The sequence below is a fragment of the Oncorhynchus masou genome, chromosome 15 (genome assembly GCF_036934945.1).
Source record: "Oncorhynchus masou masou isolate Uvic2021 chromosome 15, UVic_Omas_1.1, whole genome shotgun sequence".
In the NCBI taxonomy this organism is placed as follows: Eukaryota; Metazoa; Chordata; class Actinopteri; order Salmoniformes; family Salmonidae; genus Oncorhynchus; species Oncorhynchus masou.
The window spans coordinates 63,023,487-63,037,211 of record NC_088226.1 but is presented as its reverse complement, the minus strand read 5'-3'; the positions used below and the strand labels follow the sequence as shown (position 1 = coordinate 63,037,211).

General features: G+C 42.6%; 1 protein-coding gene across 1 annotated transcript in view; it reads left to right on the top strand.

Annotated features, from left to right (window-relative positions):
• Positions 1–13,725, top strand: part of LOC135556628 (chemokine-like protein TAFA-5) — a 123,167-nt gene that overhangs the window by 96,300 nt on the left and 13,142 nt on the right. The gene's annotated exons all lie outside the window — the stretch shown is intronic.

Here is a 13,725-nt window from a genome sequence, read left to right as displayed (position 1 = left end):
GTCTTGCTCCCAGGCAGAATAAATAACTTTTTTGCCCGCTTCGAGGACAATACAGTGCCACTGACACGGCCCGCAACCAAAACATGCAAACTCTCCTTCACTGCAGCCGACGTGAGGAAAACATTTAAACGTGTCAACCCTCGCAAGGCTGCAGGACCAGACGGCATCCCAAGCCGCGCCCTCAGAGCATGCGCAGACCAGCTGGCTGGTGTGTTTACGGACATATTCAATCAATCCCTATCCCAGTCTGTTGTTCCCACATGCTTCAAGAGGGCCACCATTGTTCCTGTTCCCAAGAAAGCTAAGGTAACTGAGTTAAACGACTACTGCCCCGTAGCACTCACTTCCGTCATCATGAAGTGCTTTGAGAGACTAGTCAAGGACCATATCACCTCCACTCTACCTGACACCCTAGACCCACTCCAATTTGCTTACCGCCCAAATAGGTCCACAGACGATGCAATCTCAACCACACTGCACACTGCCCTAACCCATCTGGACAAGAGGAATACCTATGTGAGAATGCTGTTCATCGACTACAGCTCGGCATTCAACACCATAGTGCCCTCCAAGCTCGTCATCAAGCTCGAGACCCTGGGTCTCGAGCCCGCCCTGTGCAACTGGGTACTGGACTTCCTGACGGACCGCCCCCAGGTGGTGAGGGTAGGCAACAACATCTCTACCCCGCTGATCCTCAACACTGGGGCCCCACAAGGGTGTGTTCTGAGCCCTGTCCTGTACTCCCTGTTCACCCACGACTGCGTGGCCACGCACGCCTCCAACTCAATCATCAGGTTTGCGGACGACACAACAGTGGTAGGCTTGATTACCAACAACGACGAGACGGCCTACAAGGAGGAGGTGAGGGCCCTCGGAGTGTGGTGTCAGGAAAATAATCTCACACTCAACGTCAACAAAACTAAGGAGATGATTGTGGTCTTCAGGGAACAGCAGAGGGAACACCCCCTATCCACATCGATGGAACAGTTGTGGAGAGGGTAGTAAGTTTTAAGTTCCTCGGCGTACACATCACAGACAAACTGAATTGGTCCACCCACAGAGACAGCATCGTGAAGAAGGCGCAGCAGCACCTCTTCAACCTCAGGAGGCTGAAGAAATTCGGCTTGTCACCAAAAGCACTCACAAACTTCTACAGATGCACAATCGAGAGCATCCTGTCGGGCTGTATCACCACCTGGTACAGCAACCGTAAGTCTCTCCAGAGGGTAGTGAGGTATGCACAATGCATCACCAGGGGCAAACTACCTGCCCTCCAGGACACCTACACCACCCGATGTCACAGGAAGGCCATAAAGATCATCAAGGACAACAACCACCTGAGCCACTGCATGTTCACCCCACTATCATCCAGAAGGCGAGGTCAGTACAGGTGTATCAAAGCTGGGACCGAGAGACTGAAAAACAGCTTCTATCTCAAGGCCATCAGACTGTTAAACAGCCTGACTCAACTCCAGCCACTTTAATAATGGGAGTTGATGGGAAATTATGTAAAATATATCACTAGCCACTTTAAACAATGCTACCTAATATAATATTTACATACCCTACATTATTCATCTCATATCTATACGTATATACTGTATTCTATATCATCTACTGCATCTTTATGTAATACATGTATCACTAGCCACTTTAACTATGCCACTTTGTTTACATACTCATCTCATATGTATATACTGTACCCAATACCATCTACTGTATCTTGCCTATGCCGCTCTGTACCATCACTCATTCATATATCTTTATGTACATATTATTTATCCCCCTACACTTGTGTCTATAAGGTAGTAGTTTTGGAATTGTTAGCTGGATTACTTGTTGGTTATTACTGCATTGTCGGAACTAGAAGCACAAGCATTTCGCTACACTCGCATTAACATCTGCTAACCATGTGTATGTGACAAATAAAATTTGATTTGATTTGATGCTCAGTAATGGTTATATAACTTTTTGCTTACTTTTGAATTACTTTTTATCTCATTCATCATCTATCTATCTATGCTCGTCGAAATGGGTAGACCAAGGCGCAGCGTGATTTGCGTTCATTGTCGCAGAAAGCTCAGGACCGTGGACTGTCGCAGACGGTTCCGGACGGTGGACCGTCTCTGGAGGTTCCGGACCATGGACCGTCTCTGGAGGTTCTGCACCGTGGACCGTCTCTGGAGGTTCCGCACCGTGGAACGTCTCTGGAAGTTCCGCACCATGGACCGTCTCAGGAGGTTCCGGACTGTGGAACTGTCGTCGGAAGTTCCGGACTGTGGAACTGTCGTTGGAAGTTCCGGACTGGGAACTGTCGCCGGAAGCTCTGGACTGGGGAGGCGCCCTGGAGGCCTGATGCGTGGGTTCAGTACAGGTGGCACCGTGCCGGTGACACGCACCTCAGGGTGAGTACGGAGAGGACGTACTGAACTGTGGAGGCGCACTGGAGGTCTGGAACGTAGAGCTGGCACAACCCGTCCTGGACAGATACCCACTTTAGCACAACAAGTGCGAGAAGCTGGCACAGAACGCATCGGACTGTGAATGCGCACTGGGGATACAGCGCGAAGAGCCGGCGCAGGATATACTGGACTGTGGAGGCGCACTGGAGGTCTGGAACGTAGAGCTGGCACAACCAATCCTGGACAGATACACACTTTAGCACGACAAGTGCGAGGAGCTGGCACAGAACGCACCGGCTGTGAATGCGCAAAACATGGTGGATGACCGGTCACACACTCCCCACGGAGAGTACTGGGAGTTGGCTCTGGTTCACTTTCGCTGCCCACTCCTCGCCCAATCTGTCCCAATGTTCCTCCTCGGTCTCTGACTCACCCCTCGGCGTCGCTGACCACTCAACCCCCCCAAAAACATTTTTCGGGCTGTCTTTTTGGCTTGCGTCGTGGTTGCAAACCCTGGCGTCATCGCTGTCCTTCCCTCGCTGCTTCCGCCTGCTTCAATGGCAGGCTTCTGTCTCCTGCCATAATCTCGTCCCACATCCAGGATGTCCTCCATTCCTGGCTTTCCTCATGTGCACGCTGCTTGGTCCGTTGTTGGTGGGATCTTCTGTAACGCTCGTTGAAATGGGTAGACCAAGGCGCAGCGGGATTTGGGTTCATCAAAATGTATTTAAATGTGAACCAGCAACAAAACATTAAAGAGAAACAAGCAAACAAACGTACAGCCTTGTAGGGCTCAAAAGCAACAATACAAAAACAAGATCCCACAAACAACAGGTGGGAAAAGGCTGCTTAACTTCTTGAAACTCCCCATCCCGGATCCGGGATCGTGACTAAAGCCTCAGGCTCATTAGCATAACGCAACGTTAACGATTTCTGAAAATCGCAAATAAAATTAAAATAATGCGTTTGCTCTCAAGCTTAGCCTTTTCTTAACAACACTGTCATCTCAGATTTTCAAAATATGCTTTTGAACCATAGAAATTGACTAATTTGTGTAAGAGTATGCAAAGCTAGCATAGCATTTTGTGTAGCATGTAGCACGCAACATTTTCACAAAAGCCAGATAACCAAATAAATAAAATCATTAACTTTGAAGAGCTTCGGATGTTTTCAATGAGGAGACTCTCAGTTACATAGCAAATGTGCAGTTTTTCAAAAAAATATTATTTGTGTAGGACAAATCACTCCGTTTTGTTCACGTTTGGCTATGAAAAAACCCTGTATACAGTTATAGCCTGAAGCTCATTAGCATAATGTAACGTTAACGATTTCTGAAAATCGCAAATAAAATGAAAATAATGCATCTGCTCTCAAGCTTAGCCTTTTCTTAACAACACTGTCATCTCAGATTTTCAAAATATGCTTTTGAACCATAGAAATTGACTAATTTGTGTAAGAGTATGCAAAGCTAGCAATGCATTTTGAATAACATGTAGCACGCAACATTTTCACAAAAACCAGATAACCAAATAAATAAAATCATTTACCTTTGAAGAGCTTCTGATGTTTTCAATGAGGAGACTCTCAGTTACACACCAAATGCGCAGTGTTTCCTGAAAGCGTCTGTGTGTAGGAGAAATCGTTCCGTTTTCTACATTGCGCCTGGCTACTGAAACGAACCGAAAATGCAGTCACCTACAACGTAAAACTTTTTCAGGATTAACTACATAATATCGACCGAAACATGGCAAACGTTGTTTGGAATCAGTCCTCAAGGTGTTTTTTCACATATCTCTTCATTGACATGCAGTTCGTGGAAGCTTGCTTTACTCTGTGTATTGTTTGGAAAAATACTGGCAGGTGACTTTTGCGCACCAATTTCGGCGCAGGACACCGGGCGGACACGTGGTAAATGTGGTCTCTTATGGTCAATCTTCCAATGATCTGCCTACAAATACGTCACAATGCTGCAGACACCTTGGGGAAACGACAGAAAGGGCAGACTCATTCCTCTTGCGTTCACAGCCATATAAGGAGATCATGACAAACAGAGCCTCAAAAATCCTTGTCATTTCCTGGATGCCATCTCATCTTGGTTTTGCCTGAAGCTCACGTTAAAGGGCACGCACAGAGAAGATCTTTGTATTTCTGGACACGTCAGAGTGTTTTCTTTCGAACAGTAGCAATTATATGCATAGTCGAGCATCTTTTTGTGACAAAATATCTTGTTTAAAACGGGAACGTTTTTCATCCAAAAATGAAATTGCGCCCCTAGAGTTCAAAGAGGTTAAATATGATTCCCAATCAGAGACAACGATAGACAGCTGCCTCTGATTGGGAACCATACCAGGCCAACATAGAAATACAAAAATTAGACTACACAAATAAATAATAAACTGGAACATCCAGCAGTCACGCCCTGACCTACTCCACCATAGAAAATAAAGGTTTTCTATGGTCAGGACGTGACACTACCTCAGTTGAATGCACTACCTGTAATTCGCTCTGCATACGAGCATCTGCTAAATGACCAACATTGTTATTCAAATGTAAAAATGAACAACTGCAAAGCACACTAGCTATTACTATTGGCCTTGTTTTAGGGGTGGAGGTCATTAGAATAATACTCAGCATGTTTTACGTGTATGTTTTACCATTTACATTTTGTCATTTAACAGACACTTATCAAATCAAATGTGTCACATATGCCGAATACTACCTTACCGCGAAATGCTTACGTACAAGCCCTTAACGAGTTATGGCTGCTGTCCCTGTACAGGGATCAACATCAGGGGAAATTTCAGAGTGACAACTAATAGTACTCGATAAAACTCAAACTTTCATTAAAACACACATGCAGGGTACTCAATTAAAGCTACACTCGTTGTGAATCTAGCCAACATGTCAGATTTTTAAAATGCTTTTCGGCGAAAGCATGAGAAACTATTATCTGATAGCATGCAACCCCCCGAAATACCTGAAGGGGACGTAAACAAAAGAATTAGCGTAGCCGGCCATACACAAAACGCAGAAATAAAATATAAAACATTCATTACCTTTGACGAGCTTCTTTGTTGGCACTCCAATATGTCCCTTAAACATCACAATTGGGTCTTTCTTTTGATTAAATCCGTCCATGTATACCCAAAATGTCCATTTATGAAGCCCGTCTGATCCAGGAAAAAACAGCTTTCAAAACGCAACGTCATTTTTTTAAATTAAGAAAGTTGCCTATATACTTTGACAAAACACTTCAAACTGCTTTTGTAATCCAACTTTAGGTATTAGTAAACGTTAATAATCGATCAAATTGATCACGGGGCGATCTGTATTCAATAGCAGCAAGTCTTGAAATCATGGTCGATATTCTCTCCTTCATAACTTCCCCGGTGTACCCGATGACAGGAAGTGCCTATTCCTCATTTCACCAAGGATTAACTTCAACCCAATTCCCAACACTGGCGACATCGTGTGGAAGCTGTAGGAACTGGGCGCTAATCTATTTTCTCTTGCCATAGACAATACAGAGAACTGGCGGAGGGATATTTTGTTTAGTTTTTGTGAACAGTTTTCCTTGGGGTTTTGCCTGCTACACACATTCTGTTATAGTCACAGACATGATTTAACCTGTTGCGTCGCGCAATCCCGGATCCGGGATTCTATTTATAGCCTCAAGCTCATTAGCATAACGCAACGTTAACTATTCATGAAAATCGCAAATGAAATGAAATAAATATATTTGCTCTCAAGCTTAGACTTTTGTTAACAACACTGTCATCTCAGATTTTCAAATTATGCTTTTCAACCATAGCTAAACAAGCATTTGTGTAAGAGTATTGATTGCTAACATAGCTATAAGCCCAGAATTCAGCCAGCAACATTTTCACAAAAACAAGAAAATCATTCAAATAAAATCATTTACCTTTGAAGAACTTCAGATGTTTTCAATGAGGAGACTCTCAGTTAGATAGCAAATGTACAGTTTTTCAAAAAAATATTATTTGTGTAGGACAAATCGCTCCGTTTTGTTCACGTTTGGCTATGAAAAAAACCTGTATACAGTTATAGCCTCAAGCTCATTAGCATAATGTAACGTTAACGATTTCTGAAAATCGCAAATAAAATGAAAATAATGCATCTGCTCTCAAGCTTAGCCTTTTCTTAACAACACTGTCATCTCAGATTTTCAAAATATGCTTTTGAACCATAGAAATTGACTAATTTGTGTAAGAGTATGCAAAGCTAGCAATGCATTTTGAATAACATGTAGCACGCAACATTTTCACAAAAACCAGATAACCAAATAAATAAAATCATTTACCTTTGAAGAGCTTCTGATGTTTTCAATGAGGAGACTCTCAGTTACACACCAAATGCGCAGTGTTTCCTGAAAGCGTCTGTGTGTAGGAGAAATCGTTCCGTTTTCTACATTGCGCCTGGCTACTGAAACGAACCGAAAATGCAGTCACCTACAACGTAAAACTTTTTCAGGATTAACTACATAATATCGACCGAAACATGGCAAACGTTGTTTGGAATCAGTCCTCAAGGTGTTTTTTCACATATCTCTTCATTGACATGCAGTTCGTGGAAGCTTGCTTTACTCTGTGTATTGTTTGGAAAAATACTGGCAGGTGACTTTTGCGCACCAATTTCGGCGCAGGACACCGGGCGGACACGTGGTAAATGTGGTCTCTTATGGTCAATCTTCCAATGATCTGCCTACAAATACGTCACAATGCTGCAGACACCTTGGGGAAACGACAGAAAGGGCAGACTCATTCCTCTTGCGTTCACAGCCATATAAGGAGATCATGACAAACAGAGCCTCAAAAATCCTTGTCATTTCCTGGATGCCATCTCATCTTGGTTTTGCCTGAAGCTCACGTTAAAGGGCACGCACAGAGAAGATCTTTGTATTTCTGGACACGTCAGAGTGTTTTCTTTCGAACAGTAGCAATTATATGCATAGTCGAGCATCTTTTTGTGACAAAATATCTTGTTTAAAACGGGAACGTTTTTCATCCAAAAATGAAATTGCGCCCCTAGAGTTCAAAGAGGTTAAATATGATTCCCAATCAGAGACAACGATAGACAGCTGCCTCTGATTGGGAACCATACCAGGCCAACATAGAAATACAAAAATTAGACTACACAAATAAATAATAAACTGGAACATCCAGCAGTCACGCCCTGACCTACTCCACCATAGAAAATAAAGGTTTTCTATGGTCAGGACGTGACACTACCTCAGTTGAATGCACTACCTGTAATTCGCTCTGCATACGAGCATCTGCTAAATGACCAACATTGTTATTCAAATGTAAAAATGAACAACTGCAAAGCACACTAGCTATTACTATTGGCCTTGTTTTAGGGGTGGAGGTCATTAGAATAATACTCAGCATGTTTTACGTGTATGTTTTACCATTTACATTTTGTCATTTAACAGACACTTATCAAATCAAATGTGTCACATATGCCGAATACTACCTTACCGCGAAATGCTTACGTACAAGCCCTTAACGAGTTATGGCTGCTGTCCCTGTACAGGGATCAACATCAGGGGAAATTTCAGAGTGACAACTAATAGTACTCGATAAAACTCAAACTTTCATTAAAACACACATGCAGGGTACTCAATTAAAGCTACACTCGTTGTGAATCTAGCCAACATGTCAGATTTTTAAAATGCTTTTCGGCGAAAGCATGAGAAACTATTATCTGATAGCATGCAACCCCCCGAAATACCTGAAGGGGACGTAAACAAAAGAATTAGCGTAGCCGGCCATACACAAAACGCAGAAATAAAATATAAAACATTCATTACCTTTGACGAGCTTCTTTGTTGGCACTCCAATATGTCCCTTAAACATCACAATTGGGTCTTTCTTTTGATTAAATCCGTCCATGTATACCCAAAATGTCCATTTATGAAGCCCGTCTGATCCAGGAAAAAACAGCTTTCAAAACGCAACGTCATTTTTTTAAATTAAGAAAGTTGCCTATATACTTTGACAAAACACTTCAAACTGCTTTTGTAATCCAACTTTAGGTATTAGTAAACGTTAATAATCGATCAAATTGATCACGGGGCGATCTGTATTCAATAGCAGCAAGTCTTGAAATCATGGTCGATATTCTCTCCTTCATAACTTCCCCCGGTGTACCCGATGACAGGAAGTGCCTATTCCTCATTTCACCAAGGATTAACTTCAACCCAATTCCCAACACTGGCGACATCGTGTGGAAGCTGTAGGAACTGGGCGCTAATCTATTTTCTCTTGCCATAGACAATACAGAGAACTGGCGGAGGGATATTTTGTTTAGTTTTTTGTGAACAGTTTTCCTTGGGGTTTTGCCTGCTACACACATTCTGTTATAGTCACAGACATGATTTAACCTGTTGCGTCGCGCAATCCCGGATCCGGGATTCTATTTATAGCCTCAAGCTCATTAGCATAACGCAACGTTAACTATTCATGAAAATCGCAAATGAAATGAAATAAATATATTTGCTCTCAAGCTTAGACTTTTGTTAACAACACTGTCATCTCAGATTTTCAAATTATGCTTTTCAACCATAGCTAAACAAGCATTTGTGTAAGAGTATTGATTGCTAACATAGCTATAAGCCCAGAATTCAGCCAGCAACATTTTCACAAAAACAAGAAAATCATTCAAATAAAATCATTTACCTTTGAAGAACTTCAGATGTTTTCAATGAGGAGACTCTCAGTTAGATAGCAAATGTACAGTTTTTCAAAAAAATATTATTTGTGTAGGACAAATCGCTCCGTTTTGTTCACGTTTGGCTATGAAAAAAACCTGTATACAGTTATAGCCTCAAGCTCATTAGCATAACGTAACGTTAACGATTTCTGAAAATCGCAAATAAAATGAAAATAATGCGCCTGCTCTCAAGCTTAGCCTTTTCTTAACAACACTGTCATCTCAGATTTTCAAAATATGCTTTTGAACCATAGCAATTCACTAATTTGTGTAAGAGTATGCTAAGCTAGCTTAGCATTTTGAGTAGCATTTAGCACGCAACATTTTCACAAAAACCAGATAACCAAATAAATAAAATCATTTACCTTTGAAGAGCTTCAGATGTTTTCAATGAGGAGACTCTCAGTTACATAGCAAATGTTCTGTTTTTCCTGAAAGAATCTTTGTGTAGGAGAAATCGCTCCGTTTTGTACATCACATTTGGCTACCGAAACAAACCGAAAATTCAGTCACCAACAACGTCAAACTTTTTCCGAATTAACTCCATAATATCGACCGAAACATGGCAAACGTTGTTTGGAATCAATCCTCAAGGTGTTTTTTCACATATCTCTTCATTGATATATCGTTCGTGGAAGCCTGCTTTCTTCTCTGAATTCCATGGAAAAATACTTGCAGCTGAGGTTTGCGCACCAATTTCGGCGCAGGACACCGGGTGGACACCTGGTAAATGTGGTCTCTTATGGTCAATCTTCCAATGATATGCCTACAAATACGTCACAATGCTGCAGACACCTTGGGGAAACGACAGAAAGGGCAGGCTCATTCCTCTCGCATTCACAGCCATATAAGGAGATAATGGAAAACGGAGCCTCAAAAATCCTGCTGATTTCCTGGATGCCGTTTCATCTTGGTTTTACCTGTAGCTCACGTTCTAGGGCACGCACAGAGAATACCTTTGCAGTTTTAGAAACTTCAGAGTGTTTTCTATCCACACATACTAATTATATGCATATACTATATTCCTGGCATGAGTAGCAGGACGTTGAAATTCTGCGCGATTTTTATCAAAAAGCTGAAAAAATTCACACGCTTCAAGTAATAGAGTTAAGAAAATATATACAAAATAAACTAAAGTGAAAAAAATATGTAGTCGAGGGATACAGAGGGTACCGGCACCGAGTCAATGTGCGGGGGTACATGTTAGTCTATATAGACTATAGAAAGTACAGCTCTCGAGAGTATCTTGTTAGAAAATACATAAAGTTACTTGGAATACATATTTCAAATACATTTAACAGAAATACTGCCCATCGCTGCCTACAGAAAAGGCTGCAAAATGAATATGTTGCATTTACGGCCTCTGCACTGTGGTATTGTATAGAGGCAGTAAATATACAGGTATAGGAAAGGAGCTGGTGTGTTTTCTCTGTATTCCCTGTCCTGTCCTTGGCGCAGATTAGCAGCCCCAGCCCCTATCTTGGCAGACCCCCGGCTTCACACCATATTAAGCAGGATTTATCACCCGGGGCGGCAGCTGTTGACGGCTCAGTGATATGCTATTTCACAGACATACTACCCCACTGGTGGATGTAATAATGTTATTTCTGTCTTATCTCCACAAGATGAACTGTGCCCCCATCCACGCCCACCTCCTCTCCATCTGCACTCTCACACACACACACCTTCATGTAGGTAGATTACATCCAGGTTTTTTCTTCTTCTTTTCATGATTATTATTCCACAACAGAGATTGCCTTTGGATCCCCAGCTGTTTCAGTTGAGTGGCCGCCACAGCTAATGGTGGGATAATGAAGGAGAACAATAACTTGAATTGATTGTTATCTGAAGGTGGGAATGACCTCGGGAAGGCGGGCGGCGTGGTGATTGGGTGTTATTGATATACTTATCACTTCCACTACCCCCTACCACATCAGATAAAGGTACGCGGAAATGGAAGAATTGAATTAAGGACCATTTTTGAGAGGGTCTCATGTACCATGGTGTTGTTCAACGGAAATTCAGATTGATAATTGAGGCTAACAGGTTATCACTGTAAAATTTCACCAAAGGAGAATTGTATTACCTTGTTAAGCAGTCCATATACCATTTAATTTTCTATACCATCCTCTGGTCGCGCTAGGAATTTAGTGCAGGGTACCTGAATGCGTTTTGTATAGTATAAATGGTTTGGCCTCTCCCTCTAAATTTGTTATCCATATCTCTGGCATTCAAATGCCTCCCCATGCAAATTGTTCACTTCCAGAAGTTACATTTAATTGAGGTGGACGGGGATGTGAATTATAAGGATCTGTTTCATTTAAAGTTATAACGTTCATTATTTTTCCCTTCACCCTTGTCTAGTTTTTTTGTGATTATGTGTTGGTATTTGGGGTTTTGTTAGGATCCCCATTAGGTGTTGTGAAAGCAGCAGCTACTCTTCCTGGGGTCAACATGTGTCCTGTTTAAGAAAATTGGTGGACATACGCTTACAATGTTCTTGTTATTTGTCCAATGCTGTTAATCTGCCTATTGATTGAACATATATTTTAAACAATCATCAAAAAAATGCAAATAAAATTGGCATCAGGTGTTCCCATGACAATATTGAAACAAATTTGGTATAGGAACCAACAGTAGATCCTCTGTTTGAGGAAAACATGTATTTTACCTTTCGATTACAGTTTGAATCTACTGTAACTTAATTGAGTTTGTACAATTGATTTGTTTGTACTGCTTGTAGTGGTAATTCAGTGTTCTTGCTTTCGCTGTGTGAGCACAATAATGTTGCCCTTGACTTTAAATCAAATCAAATCAAATTTTATTTGCCACATACACATGATTAGCAGATGTTAATGCGAGTGTAGCGAAATGCTTGTGCTTCTCGTTCTGACAATGCAGTAATAACCAACCTAACAATTCCACAACTACTACCTTATACACACAAGTGTAAAGGGATAAAGAATATGTACATAAGGATATGTGAATGAGTGATGGTACAGAACGGCATAGGCATAGTTTAAAGTGGCTAGTGATACATGTATTACATAAAGATGGCAAGATGCAGTACAGGATATAGAGTACAGTATATACATATACATATGAGATGAGTAATGTAGGGTATGTAAACATTATATTAAGTGGCATTGTTTAAAGTGGCTAGTGATACATTTTTACATCAATTTCAATCAATTTCCATTATTAAAGTGGCTGGAGTTGAGTCAGTATGTTGGCAGCAGCCACTCAATGTTAGTGGTGGCTGTTTAACAGTCTGATGGCCTTGAGATAGAAGCTGTTTTTCAGTCTCACGGTCCCTGCTTTGATGCACCTGTACTGACCTCGCCTTCTGGATGATAGCGGGGAGAACAGGCAGTGGCTCGGGTGGTTGTTGTCCTTGATGATCTTTATGGCCTTCCTGTGACATCGGGTGGTGTAGGTGTCCTGGAGGGCAGGTAGTTTGCCCCCGATGATGCGTTGTGAAGACCTCACTACCCTCTGGAGAGCCTTATGGTTGTGGGCGGAGCAGTTGCCATACCAGTCGGTGATACAGCCCGACAGGATGCTCTCGATTGTGCATCTGTAGAAGTTTGTGAGTGCTTTTGGTGACAAGCCGAATTTCTTCAGCCTCCTGAGGTTGAAGAGGCGCTGCTGCGCCTTCTTCACAACGCTGTCTGTGTGGGTTGACCAATTCAGTTTGTCCGTGATGTGTACGCCGAGGAACTTAAAACGTACTACCCTCTCCACTACTGTCCCGTCGATGTGGATAGGGGGGTGCTCCCTCTGTTGTGTCCTGAAGTCCAAAATCATCTCCTTTGTTAAGTTGACGTTGAGTGTGAGGTTATTTTCCTGACACCACACTCCGAGGGCCCTCACCTCCTCCCTGTAGGCCGTCTCGTCGTTGTTGGTAATCAAGCCTACCACTGTAGTGTCATCCACAAACTTGATGATTGAGTTGGAGGCGTGCATGGCCACGCAGTAGTGGGTGAACAGGGAGTACAGGAGAGGGCTCAGAACACACCCTTGTGGGGCCCCAGTGTTGAGGATCAGTGGGGTGGAGATGTTGTTATCTACCCTCACCACCTGGGAGCGGCCTGTCAGGAAGTCCAGTACCCAGTTGCACAGGACGGGATCGAGACCCAGGGTCTCGAGCTTGATGACGAGTTTGGAGGGTACTATGTTGTTAAATGCTGAGTTGTAGTCGATTAACAGCATTCTCACATAGGTATTCCTCTTGTCCAGATGGGTTAGGGCAGTGTGCAGTGTGGTTGCGATTGCGTCGTCTGTGGACCTATTCGGGCAGTAAGCAAATTGGAGTGGGTCTAGGGTGTCAGGTAGGGTTTGAGGTGATATGGTCCTTGACAAGTCTCTCGAAGCACTTCATGATGACGGAAGTGAGTGCTACGGGGCGGTAGTCGTTTAGCTCAGTTACCTTAGCTTTCTTGGGAACAGGAACAATGGTGGCCCTCTTGAAGCATGTGGGGACAGCAGACTGAGATAAGGATTGATTGAATATATCCGTAAACACACCACATACAACTTATTTATGTGCAAAGGTGAATCCTTTTTTCCCTGATGCTGTACGTGCCACCAT